The 12,925-nt window shown below is 31.1% G+C and overlaps 1 long non-coding RNA gene across 3 annotated transcripts; it reads left to right on the top strand.

Moving 5' to 3' along the window:
• The first annotated feature begins 6,941 nt into the window (after window positions 1–6,941).
• LOC101263061 (uncharacterized) lies at window positions 6,942–11,702 on the top strand. Of its 3 annotated transcripts, none has more exons than XR_011211960.1 (5): window positions 6,942–7,078; window positions 9,760–9,850; window positions 9,940–10,060; window positions 10,133–10,411; window positions 11,175–11,702. It is a non-coding gene; the product is annotated as an uncharacterized lncRNA (long non-coding RNA). The 3 variants fall into 3 exon arrangements; XR_011211959.1 differs by having other exon boundaries at window positions 9,933–10,060; XR_743509.4 differs by having other exon boundaries at window positions 9,929–10,060.
• Window positions 11,703–12,925: the final 1,223 nt, after the last annotated feature.

The following is a 12,925-nucleotide window of genomic DNA, read 5'->3' as shown; positions in this document are numbered from 1 at the left end:
TTGTAAGTATTCACTAACAACTTTAACGAGATTCATCATGACTACAATTGAAATAACTGCGAATGTCAAGATGGGAGACCTTAACAAGCCATTTCGGTTCAATGGTAACCATTTTAAGAGATGAAAGGGTAGATTACTTTTCTACTTAAGTTTCTTATGTGTTAACTGAGAAGAATCCTAAAGAAGACATCACCTCTATGAATGATGATGAAACTATTTCTCATCCAGAGAAAGTGGAAAAGTATGATGATGATTCCTATATATGTCGGTATTATATTCTTAATTGTCTATATGATAATTTTTATGATTATCATGATAAAACTTACTCTAGTGCAAAGAAAATTTAGAAGGAATTGCAGAGTAAGTATGATACGGAAGATACTGGAGAGAAAAAATATACATCTGGTAGATTTTTTCGTTTTCAAATGGTGGATAACAAATCAGTGGTAGATCAAGCTCCAGACTTCATAATGATCGTTGGAGAGCTTAGGTCCGAAGAGGTTTAAATTGGATATAACCTTATTGTTTGTGGCATAGTAGATAAACGTCCACCTTCTTAGAAGGAATTTCAAAAAACTATGCTTCACAAACAAAAGAAAAACTCTATTGAAACCTTGATCATGAAAATCTGCATGGAAGAAGAAGAGAGGGGCCAAGATGCACTTTTACAAAAAGAAGAGAACAACATCACAAGGAAGGTAAATATAATTACTTCAAATAATGTTATCCTTGACACTCACAAAATGCTTCTTTGCGGCCTAAGAAGAAAAAATTCAAGAAAAATAATTGTAGACTTCCCAAGAAAAATAATGTCGAAAATCACCAAGCACAAAATCAACAAGTTCAAGAAAAGGGATCATGCTTTGTTTGTGGCAAGAGTGGGTATATTGCTCGATTTTACAAATTCCAAAAATGTGCTCCTAAACCTCAGGCAAACATTATCGAAGAACCTTTTGTGGCGGTGATTACCGACATAAACATGGTTGAGAATGTTGATGGATGGTGGGATGGTTTTGGTGCAAATCGTCATGTTTGTTATAACAAAGACTGGATTAAAAAAATACTCATTTTGAGAAGCCCAAAACCATTAGGTTTGGTGATGCTCACACCTTTAAGTGATTGGAAAGGGAGATGTTGAATTGTGTTTTACTTCTGGAAGGGTATTAACTTTAAAAGATTTACTTTATAGTCGTTCCATGAGAAAAAATTTGATGTCTAGTTTTCTTTTTAATAAAATCTGATCAATATGTAATAGTGAAGAAGGGTATTTTTGAGATGGAATGTTTAAATTGAATGTTGAGATCAATAAAACTTCTTCTTTTTTTTATATGCTTTCTTCTACCAACTTTTGGCATGCTTGTTTGTGTCAAATTAATGGTCAATATGTTGGAGTCATGAATAGTTTAGGATTAATTCCAGTGGTTAAAAAGAATTTTGAAAAGTGTGAGGCTTGTAGTAAAGCCAAAATCACTAAGAGGCTTCATTTTCAAGTTGAAAGAAAAACTGATTTGTTAGAATTAGTTCATACTGATATTTGTAAACATGGTGGAATTCTAACTCGTGGAGGTAATACATATTTTATCACTTTCCTGGATGATTTTTCTATGTTTACATATGTTTACTTGATGAAAAATAAAAGTGATGCTTTTGAAAAGTTTAAAATTTATGTCAATGAGGTTGAAAATCGGTTTGGAAGAAAAATAAAAAGAATTAGAAGTGATAGAGGTCGTTAATATGAATCAAATTGTTGCCTCATAAAAAGTCTAAATTGATACCTTTTGAATTGTGAAAAAGTTACAAGCCAATTTTTGAATAACTAAGAGTTTGGGGTTGTCTAGCCTTTGTGAGGCTAATGGATCCCAAGATTACAAAGTTAGGTAAGAAAGTTACTATTTGTGCTTTTCTTGGTTTTGCTTCAAATAGTACAGCCTGTAGATTTTTTAATCTTGAAGATAATATTGTGACAGAACCAAGTGATATTATTTTTCATGAAAATAAGTTTCCTTTTGATTCTAAAAATAGTGGGGGTCAAAGGATTGAACAAAATATTTTGTCACTACATGATTCTTCTACTTCAAATTTGTAAAATAAAGAAGTTAATGATTTTGAGTTAAGAAGAAGTGAAATAGCTAGAGTAGAAAAAAATTTTAAACCTGTTTTTTATGTGTTTAATGTTGAAGATGATCCTCTAACTTTGAAAGAAGTTTTATCTTCACATGATTCTATTTTTTGGAAAGAGGTAGTAAATGATGCAATGGAATCACTAATTTCTAATAAAACTTGGAAACAAGTTGATTTACCACCGGGTGTAATACTATTCATTGCAAATGAGTCTTGATAAAAAAATTTGAAACTGGATGGATATATTGATAAATACAAGTTTAGACTAGCTGCAAAAGGTTTTAAACTACTAGAAGGCCTTGAATTTTTTGATACTTTTTCTCCGGTAACAAGAATTACATTCATAAGACTTTTAATTGCTATGTCTGCAATTTTTTATTTGCAAATTCATCAAATGGATGTAAAAACTGATTTTCTAAATGGAGACCTAAATGAAGAAATTTATGTGGATAAAGGCAAGTGTTTTGTTGAAGTATGCCAAGAAAGCAAAGTATGTAAACTTACTAAATTCATGTATGGCTTGAAACAGGCATCAAAGCAATGCCATGAAATGTTTGATTCCTGCATGATTGAAAATGGCTTTAAAACAAATTAGTGCGATAAGTGCATATGTCATAAGTCTTGGAATAATTCACATGTGATTATTTATCTATATATTGATTATTCGTTGATCTTTGTCTCTAACATGAGTGTTATCGATGAAGCTAAGAATATTCTTAGAAGCCATTTTGATATGAAAGATATTGGTGAGGAAAATTTTATTCTTGGATTAAAAGTAACAAGAACATATGAGGGAATTTTCTTTGACCAGTCACATTGTGTTGAGAAAATCTTAAAAAAATATAACTTTCATGATTACAAGCATGTTGTTACTCCTTTTGATTCGAGTGTTCACTTATTTCATGTTGAAAGTGAAATGATGTAATAAAGGAATATGCTAGTACAATTGGAAGTTTGAGATATGTGACTGATTACACTAGGCCTGATATTTCATATGCAAAAGGAGTACTTGGCAGGTTTACAAGCAAGCCGAGTAATGAACATTGGCATGTTGTAACAAGAGTTATGAGATATTTAATTGGAACGAATAATTGTGGTTTGCATTGACATTTTGTAACAAGAGTTATGAGATATTTAATTGGAACGAAAAATTGTGATTTGTTCTTTAAAAAATATCATGTTGTACTTGAAGGCTTTTGTGATGCAGATTGGAACACTTTATTAGGTGAAACTTGTTCTACCACTGATTATGTCTTTACTTTAGGTTGTGGTGTTATTTGTTGGAGATCAAGAAAGTAAACTATAATTGTTAACTCTACCATGGAGGCTGAACTAATTGTTTTTGCTTTAGCTAGTGAGGAAGCGAATCGGTTAAGAGATTTATTGGTTCAAATTTCTTATTTTGAAAAATCAATTCCTCCTATTTTAATTCATAATGATAGCACAGCTGCAATTGGTAGAGTTCAAAACTGTTATTACAACGGTAAATTCAGATCTATAAGGAGGAAACATAGTAATGTAAGATCGTATTTGACAAATGGTACCATTAATATAGATTATGTCAAATCTTGTGATAATCTTGCAGATCCTCTTACTAAGGCCTTAATGAGAGAAAAGGTCTGGAGCACATCGAGGGGGATGGTATTGAAGCCTATAAATACTTGAGTCAACCTAGGGACTGGAGATTCTATAACCAGGTTCAAAGGAAAAACTAATCATATTATGACTTCTTGTGAAAAAATGCACTATTTTCTTATTCCCTCTCTGTGATGTGAATGCATTGTTTCCTGTAGTTTGTGAAGGTTGAGTTAATACAACTCTTAATGAATATATGTAGCCAGTATGGGTGGAGTGTTAAGCTTACAGGAGCACTCTTGACGGATTTCACCTATGTAATATGTGGAAGTAGGGTCGCTTCCTATGAGAATTGGCTTATTCTCAAATGCACTCATAAAAGAGGGATAGCACATGACTATAACGTGCTGGCTTTAAAGATCATGTAAACACCTTGATAATTACGTGTGAGTAGTGATATTTTATTTCCTTTAAGCAGTCATAGTTCAAGTATGAGACTACTACGACTCTGGAGTAAAAGTTTTGTTTCACTTAGTGGGGGTTCAATACAGAGCACACCTTCATTATGCATGATTGTCTTCCTTCCAATGATATAATCTCTTATCTAATATTAAAATGAGTGAGAAATTGTTAGTGTGATATTTTAATATGTTAAGAATATAGACGTTGGTTTATGGCTGTTGGTGCACTTATCATATATATTACATAACGTAGTATTATTGGCATTTGATTGTTATCATTAAAAATTATTATTGCTGCATTTCTTAGCAGCATGACTCCAAATGGAGCTAAGTGCATATGCTATCCATTGGTGCAAGTTCCATCTGTGTGATGCTTCAAACTTTCAAATCTGTGGATTTGGTTAAGGTGGATCAAGTCACCATTGCTTTTTGTCAAGCTTAATAAGTTTCAGTTGTTAGAGGTTGTTAATCTTTTACCCTATTACTTTCTTTTTATTCCTCCATTACACCTTATAATTTATATAACTCTTAAGATCATTATCTTCACTATTTATTACACTATTTATCTTTTTTTTCATTGCAAGGGAGACTTATTCTAGTATAAATAGTGGTTGTCTTCATTTAGTTTGAGATACACACAATATACAAGAGAAAATATAGAGTAAAAGAGTTGGTCAAAAAGAGAGTTCTTATTAGTTGAAGGGAGGTGCTCTTTTTTTGTGGAGCTTTTACTCAACTTTTGTCCAGAGTTGTTGAGTTTTACTGCGTGAAGGTTGTTGTATCCTAGAGGGGACAAGTCAAAGAGGACTACTGCTGGACCGGTGAAAATATTTGCAGCGGGCTTGAATATCCTTAAAGGGATGGAGATATTCACGCCTCAGCCTAAAAAGATTTATTTCTTCATTTTATTTCCAATTGTTTCTTACAATTTTATTATCTTGTACGTTTTCACTAACACAAGATAGGAAACTTATGCTTAAATTGACTAACTACTCTTTGAAGAGCATGATAAAAAAAAATAGAAATATTTCACTAAAAAGCATGAGTGGTCGAGCGATAGAATTGATCCAACTTAAAAAAAAAAAAAAAAAAAAAACTACTTGGGTTCAATTCTAAGTAATTATTACACACTTTTTAATGTTTTTAAAAACAAACTCTATTAATTGATTTTAATTTTTCACTATAGTTTTTTAGATGAAAAAAGGTGTTGATGGCTTATTTTCAAGAGGCTAAATGGTACTATAATAAGAAGAAAATTCCAAGAATGGAGCAATATATGAAGAATGAAATTCCATCTTGTTCCTATCTATTGCTAGCAACTACTTCTTGGTTGGCAATGGGAAATATAACAACTAAAGATTCATTTGACTGGATAGCAGTCCAACACTTATTACTTTGTACCATTACAAGATTACTCAATGATCTTTCATCACATGAGGTATAATATATCCTCCTCCCGTTTCAATTCATGTGATATTGTTTAACTTGACGTAAAAGCTTTTTGAAATACACTTAATAACTTGTGGTAAAAAAAAGACATACATATTTGTCTGGCTATAAATCATCTTATTAATGATATATACAATTATTTATTTCTGACAATTTTACTTTTAATTTCATTCTCCTTGCAAAAAAAAAAAACTCCTCTCATCTTTATTCGAAATTTCATTGAAAAAACAATGTCTTTTTTTATTTTTACAACTAATTCAATTTTTTAAATGATATATTTAAATCCACAAGATTAAAGAATATTTTAATATATTCTATATATCTTTAATTTAAGACCATATGATTATATTTATTTACTTTAATTGAACTCAACATTTATTTTATTAATTTTGTTTGTTTTATTTATGTTAGGAAGAACAAAAAAAGAAGATGCTACTTCAAGCATGGAATGTTACATTAATAAATATGGTGTTACGAAGGAAGAAGCACACATAAAATAAGAAATAAAATAGAAAATTATTGGAATTAAGAAATAAAATAGAAAATTATTGGAAGAATTTGAATGAAGAATACCTAAAAGTGGATGTGTTTATTATACCAAGAGTTTAGTCACCATGTGTTACTAATAAATGAATAAATATTAGTCACCATGTGTTACTAATAAATGAATAAATATTTCAACGTTAAATTTTGTATCAATAGACTATTGTCATTTCCAATAGTCTATCGACTTCATCCAACATTTTATGAACCTTGTTCCTTTGCGAAAGTGTTCAATCACTAACAAAAAATTCAGAGGTAGAGTAATGATTAAGAGTTTGAGTGGTTCGGATTTAGAAGGTTTAAACAACAATACTAACTTTTCACAGTCATTTCTTTATCATTGAATCGGGTTGACTGGGTACACTAGAAGTTTTCCTTCATCCTTTGGGAAGTTATAATATATCACTACTAGAAATAAGCTATTTTTTTACTACATTATTGCCGACTACAAATCTAGAGTCGATATTCTAAATATCTTTTCGACTACTGTAATTGGTAAATTAGGATTTTTATCTTTTATTTTTTATTTTTTTGACTATGATTTCAACTACTCAAATCATAATGTTTTGCGAAATAAAGTCAATAAAATAATTGACTGTTATCGATTGCGGTAGTCGAAAAATTATTAAAATAAGTTCAAAAATACTATCAAATGGACGATCATTGTAGTCGGCCTTTTTATAGTGATTTTTATTCATTTAAAGTTATTTTATTTTTTGATTTAGCATAATTCTTATAATTTAATTTTTTTATCTAGCAAATAAAAATATTTAATCTCTGTTTTATTTGTCTAGCAAATAAGAATAGTATAGGGTATCTTTGAAAGAAAAAGAAAACTCACTTTCTGAGAGCTCACAGGGAGGTTAGCGTTTCATCAGAGCTCACCAGGGAGGTTGCTCGTTTGTTTCTCTCAAAGAGATTTGGAAAAGGTATGTAAACTTTCTCCTTTTGCATTTTGATTTGGCAAAGGTTCGAATTTCAATTCCTTTGAAGTAGGGTGGAAGTTCATTTCCTTTTGACTGGGTAGGGTTTGAATTTCGATTCCATTGAAATATATTGTGAATGTTCTCCTTTCCTTTGAGTGGGTAGGGTTTTAATTTCAATTTCATTGAAGTACTGTGGAAGTTTTCCTTTCCTTTTGAGTGTGTAGGTTTTCCTTTGATATTATCATGAGAAAGAGCTTAAATTTTTGTTCTAAAAATTTAAATTGATTCCAATTCGCTGATTCTAAATGAACCATAAAAGTTGTACTCTTCTTCTGCATAATAGTTGGATTGTGATTATATTGATGTGGGTATTAGTTTAGGAAGAAAGAAAGGTGTGAGACTAATAAAAAATAAGGCGCGATGAAATTTGTCATGTTCTGATGATCAGAAATCTTTATAAATAATTTAAGAAAATATTATCTGGTCTTATGAAAATGGGGAGAGATCAGTAAGAACAGATTCATGTCGAAGAAAATATTCTTAAAAGATAAGAAATGCAAGAACAAGAAATATAAAAGGGATCTTTGAATTACATCAGTAAGAAAGTTACCACTAATAATTATGAAAAAACAAAGCATTATGACAGCAAAAGAACAACCAATATTGAGTTTCATTATACAAAGCAACTTATATTACAATTTTTATCGAGCTGGAGAATTCTAAATTCATCCTACGTACTTTTTGGTAAAAAATTAACTCAGAAAAGCTTTAATTTTGAGAAGTAGGACATAATACACCTAGTGGACTCATTTTAGGATGCTTGTAGTCATGTGACTTGCACATGAGACTGGGTCCGTTATAACAGAAGTTTCACATAAGGATGAAACTTGCTAAGTTTTGAATACATTAAGAATGATTTTTGTTCAATATGATAGTTGAAGGATGTACATTAAGTTTTGAGTATAGATAAAGGATGTTTTTTTTTTGTCAAAAACTCTAAATTCCAAGCTATTATATGTTTGCTTATAGATGGTGAGTGGTTAAGGTTTAGACAAATGCACTTTGATAGTTTTATAAATAAGGCATTCAAGAAGATGGGCCAAAGTTTGCTCATTACCTAGTTTCTTTGTCACAAACTTGAAATTGGTGTAGACTAGAAAGAATATAATCACTTTTGATTTATATATTTTTACAGCTTTAAAAACTGTAGATGAATTTCTATAACCTATTTTTGATTCAAGGGCAAGTCATTAATTCGGTGGTTAGTATATTTTGGAAAGTGGTTAAAAGACTCTAAACACTAGTTTAGTCTTGTATCTAGTGCATGCAAGATTTTAATGTTTAAGTACAATTATTGGATCTGTTTGCATTTGTATTTGTATGTTAACCCCTAGGTCAGAAGTTTGTGCAATTTAAGATGATGAAATCATGTAATAGCTTGACCATTTTAAGTTAGCTTCAACCTTCATGTGAGAACAGGTTATCAGTTTGAACTTCCACTTGCATCCAAGATAGATTGCTCTTCTAAAATGTGTGACTTTATTTTTCTTTGTTGTCTGCTCTGCTGAGTTTTAAGTGTGTGATATGTGTAATCCTTTTATGTATTTTGTGGCAAATGGTCCCATGAATATTAGAGCCAAGATTCTCATATTGTTAAGAGGATTTATGCTTCTATTTCCTCACTGAATTACTTGCTCTATCATCTACATGGCATGTTCTGCTTTGTAATTGTTATGACTTACAGTGTTTGTTTCATCAACAAATCTTACCATGTATCTGCTATATCAAAATCCCCTTATTTCCCCTTCCCTTTCCATAAGACTGCAGAACATGAGTTTATCTTTGATGATTTAAGGAAAAACAACATGCAGAACAAGTGTTATTGATCCATAGAAAATATCAAAGAAATGTTCCATGTGGAGGTGCTAGACTATGAAATCATATATAAACAATTTGTGTAATATTAATGAATGATGTAAAGGACATCTCTCCTTTATGTTTTGTGTCCTCATTCTTATTGCACGGACTAAATTAGATGATCGAAATAGCAAGTGACATAAAGATGAGGTTTATCATGCTCCACATTTCTATCTCTGGTACAATGTTTTTAAAAATGAAAAACGCAAAATACGACAAGGTTCCACATAGAAGATCCAACTGGATGTCCTTTGTGTCTTTGCGACTGTTAGCATTTTATATTGCCGTATCAGACACTGGACAATGTATCAACTTTTTAGTTCCACTTTCTTTCATTAATTAAAGCTAGTAACACCTCAATAGATGGATTATTGAGGTGTTACTAGCTTTTATTAATGAAATTTCTGATGGATTATTCATCTCCAAATGAAATTTCTGATGAATGCAATATAGTGACAAGTATTCTTTGTGGAAATACTGCACTCTCTAAATACCTAGCAATATAGTGGCATATATTGTGTTTTTATTGGTAACAATATAATGGTAAACATTCTTATTTTCTATAATACTTTTCCAGCTTGCTTTTACATGGTATCTCTCTATAGAACAAAAACGATACCTACTCTCTCTAGAAGAAATGTTGATCTAAGCAAGAACAAAAACATATTTCAGTCAAGTTTTTTGATTTACTAATTTCTTAAGTCAGGTTATATAGAGATAGACATAGGAATGAAATAAATAGACTGAAATATTAAAAGTTCTTGCAGATCTGACACTGTCTATCAAACTAAATCAGTAGCATAATTTTTCTTTGGGTGAGTAATAATTTATTTTGGAGAAACGGCATAAGCTTCCCAGGTAAACTTTCTTTTGCTCTATAAGCATAAGCTTATACTGATTCTTGTCTACATTTGACTTGCAAAATTTATTCATTAGTTAGTGTTTAGACTTCACTTCCAAGTGGAAACATTGTGCATACTGGAGTTGTGTGATACGGCAGATGATGCTTGGGGCAGATGGAAAGGATTTCCCTACAATATCAGAGAACAAATATGCAATAAATTTAAGGTAAAAAATGTATTTTTATGTCAATTATCAAATATTGAATTTTGAATCTAATGACATTTTTCTATGGTGTAGACGAAATGTGTATGGCAGTCATATTATGAGAAGAAAATAAATTCTATTTTTGAGAAGAATGCTCGTATACAAGTAACTGAAATGTTGTTTATAGCTTGAAAAATAATGAAAAGCCCAGTTGACTACGAGCAGACATATGGGTTAAATTTTTGGAGACATGGAACACTACTGAATTTAAGGAGAAGTGTGAGCGAGCAGAGGTAGCTTGGACATCCGTAAAGGGTGGCTGCTTACACACCGGAGGTTCTATGAGTTTTGCAGCCCACAAAACGAAAAATGGTAATTTCTTAATTGAATCTCCTTAATTTTAACTAAATGTGATTGAACATCTTATAACTTTTATTGCAAACAAAGTTAAAAGGTGCAGAAGTGTCTAATCCTGAGGTATTTGAGGAGACGCATAAGAAAAAAATAAGAATGGTACAAGGGGAGAATGGAGGAGCCACGTGCAGAGGAGACATTTATAAGTTATAACATTTCAATGTTATTTCATTTAACATAATCTTACAATCTTAAATCATAATGGAAATAAATCAGAAAAGAAAAACTGCAATTCGCCTCTTGTATGGAAACTTGAGATGGGGTGAGGAGCATGAACAACTGATCTGTTACTATTCGAATAACATTTGATAATGAATTAGATAAAGTGCAAAATTAAATATTTTGTGTTTTTTCCAGCCTCGTGATCATTATTTTCTTTAGGATTTAGTGTTGTCATTAAGATAACATTACAGAAATTATCTGCTGAAAGTAGTTGTTAAGTTAGTTGTTGCAACTTAAGTTTGTGATATACCTAATTAATTTGTTGCAATGAGAAGTTCTGTTGTACACTTTAGGCATATTGTTCTTTTATCTAATTTGTATACTACTGCTGGGAGATGGAATGACACTGCTCATGTTAGTTTTAAGCAGAAGGAAACCAGAAAGCATGAGAGAAGACTATTGAGAAACATACCTTTGAAGAGATATTAGTAAAGCTCACATGTCATTCTTGTCTACATTTGACTTGCAAATTTGATTTATATATAGACATTTATTTCAGGTTCAATTTCATAGAGGCTTGGATGAATGGCGTCAGACACATCCTACTCAGAGGTTGATTCCTCATCATCTAGTGCTATTACATCTATATGGATAAATGTGGCAGGAGGTGTGAAGAAAGGTAGAGTTTACGGAATGGGAGCACAACCTTCCTCATTTAATTTTCATCCATCATCATTATTGTCTGGTGCTTCTACTTCTCAATCTTCAAAATAAATGGAAGCAATGCAAAGACAAATTTCAGAGCTTACAGAACGACTTCAATCATCTGAAGCTAACTTTGCTAAAGTGCAAAAATTTATGGAGAAACATATGGTTGAATCTGATGAAAGTGAAAGGACCAACTCTGATGAAGAGTAGACTATTTTATAGTTGTGTAGATATATTTTGTGAGATTTAGAAATGTTTTGAACATTTTACTTCCTTTTTGCATAATAACTTAATACTTATTAGACTTGATTTTGGTGATGCTTGAGCTGTTAGACTCAATTGAATTGAATAGAAAGCAATATGAATGTTTTGGAATGTATTTGATGTTTCATATTATTTTTGAGTTTTTTGTGGATGGATGGTAGTATTAATTTAGCAGGTGGTCTATCAAAAAATATATTATTTAATTGTTCAACTATTACGACTACTGTAGTCGGCATTGTTTATTTGTTAAATTATTATTTAATTATTACCGACCACAGTAGTCGACAGTTTATTTATTAAATTATTATTTTAATTATTACCGACTACAGTAGTCGACATTATTTATTTATTTAATTATTACCAACTACAGTAGTCGGCATTGTTTTAATCATTAAATTAATATTTTAATACTTTCCGACTACAGTAGTTGGTCATTTTGGACTTAATGGTCAGTTGTTGTTTTATATTTTTTAACTATCGTAGTCGAAAAACGCCGACTACAGTAGTCGGTAATAAATTTCTGAGGCTCAAGATACTGACTACTATAAAGTAGTCAGAAGGTCATCGACAAATCTCATTTTTCGACTACATTCCGACTAATTTTATAATCGGCAATCAACAAATTTCTAGTAGTGTGTCCTATTACCCCTAAACTTCATATTTCTCTATTTTCTACACTCTTAAACGTTGAACTTTCATAGGAGGTGAGAGGTGAATTTTCTCTTTCTCCAACAATCATCTTCCCCTCCCTCCCTCCCCCCCCCCCCCCCCCGCGCAATCAAATAAATCATTGTTTCTTCTTTCCCACCATTAACCCCTGTTCCTTTTATTAAAAAATCACGATTTTCGGTAAAAAAAAATGTAGGGTGTCATTTATGTTCATTTCTACTTTTTTTTTTTGTTCATTTCTACTTCAAATCTTGAATTTAGGGTTTGTAATTTGCTCTAATTTCTTATTTAGGTCTCTAATTTTGAATTTTCTCGAAATTCATCGAAAATGGCAAATGAAAACTTGAATAAGCTTTGTGTGGACGAATCAAACCAAATTTTGCTCTTAATTTCACGAATCAATAAAAATCTAAGGGTTAGAACAAAAACTCAAAATAAGAGATAAGAACTAACATTTTACTAAACTAGTTGATAAACTATGAAAACAAGTTGTAAATACACAACAAATTCCTTCATTTATCTATAGAAATGCATATGCAAATGGAGAAGGAGATGAAAAAAGAAAAAAAATATTTTTTATGCCTTTTACGTTTTAGGGGGTAAATTGGAGAAAAACTAGAATTGGGAGTTGAAAAGTGGGGCTCGGCACGTGGAATCACGCTAGAATAT

The sequence above is a fragment of the Solanum lycopersicum genome, chromosome 10, assembly GCF_036512215.1.
Source record: "Solanum lycopersicum chromosome 10, SLM_r2.1".
Classification (NCBI taxonomy): domain Eukaryota; kingdom Viridiplantae; phylum Streptophyta; class Magnoliopsida; order Solanales; family Solanaceae; genus Solanum; species Solanum lycopersicum.
This window is presented reverse-complemented; position numbering and strand designations above follow the sequence as displayed.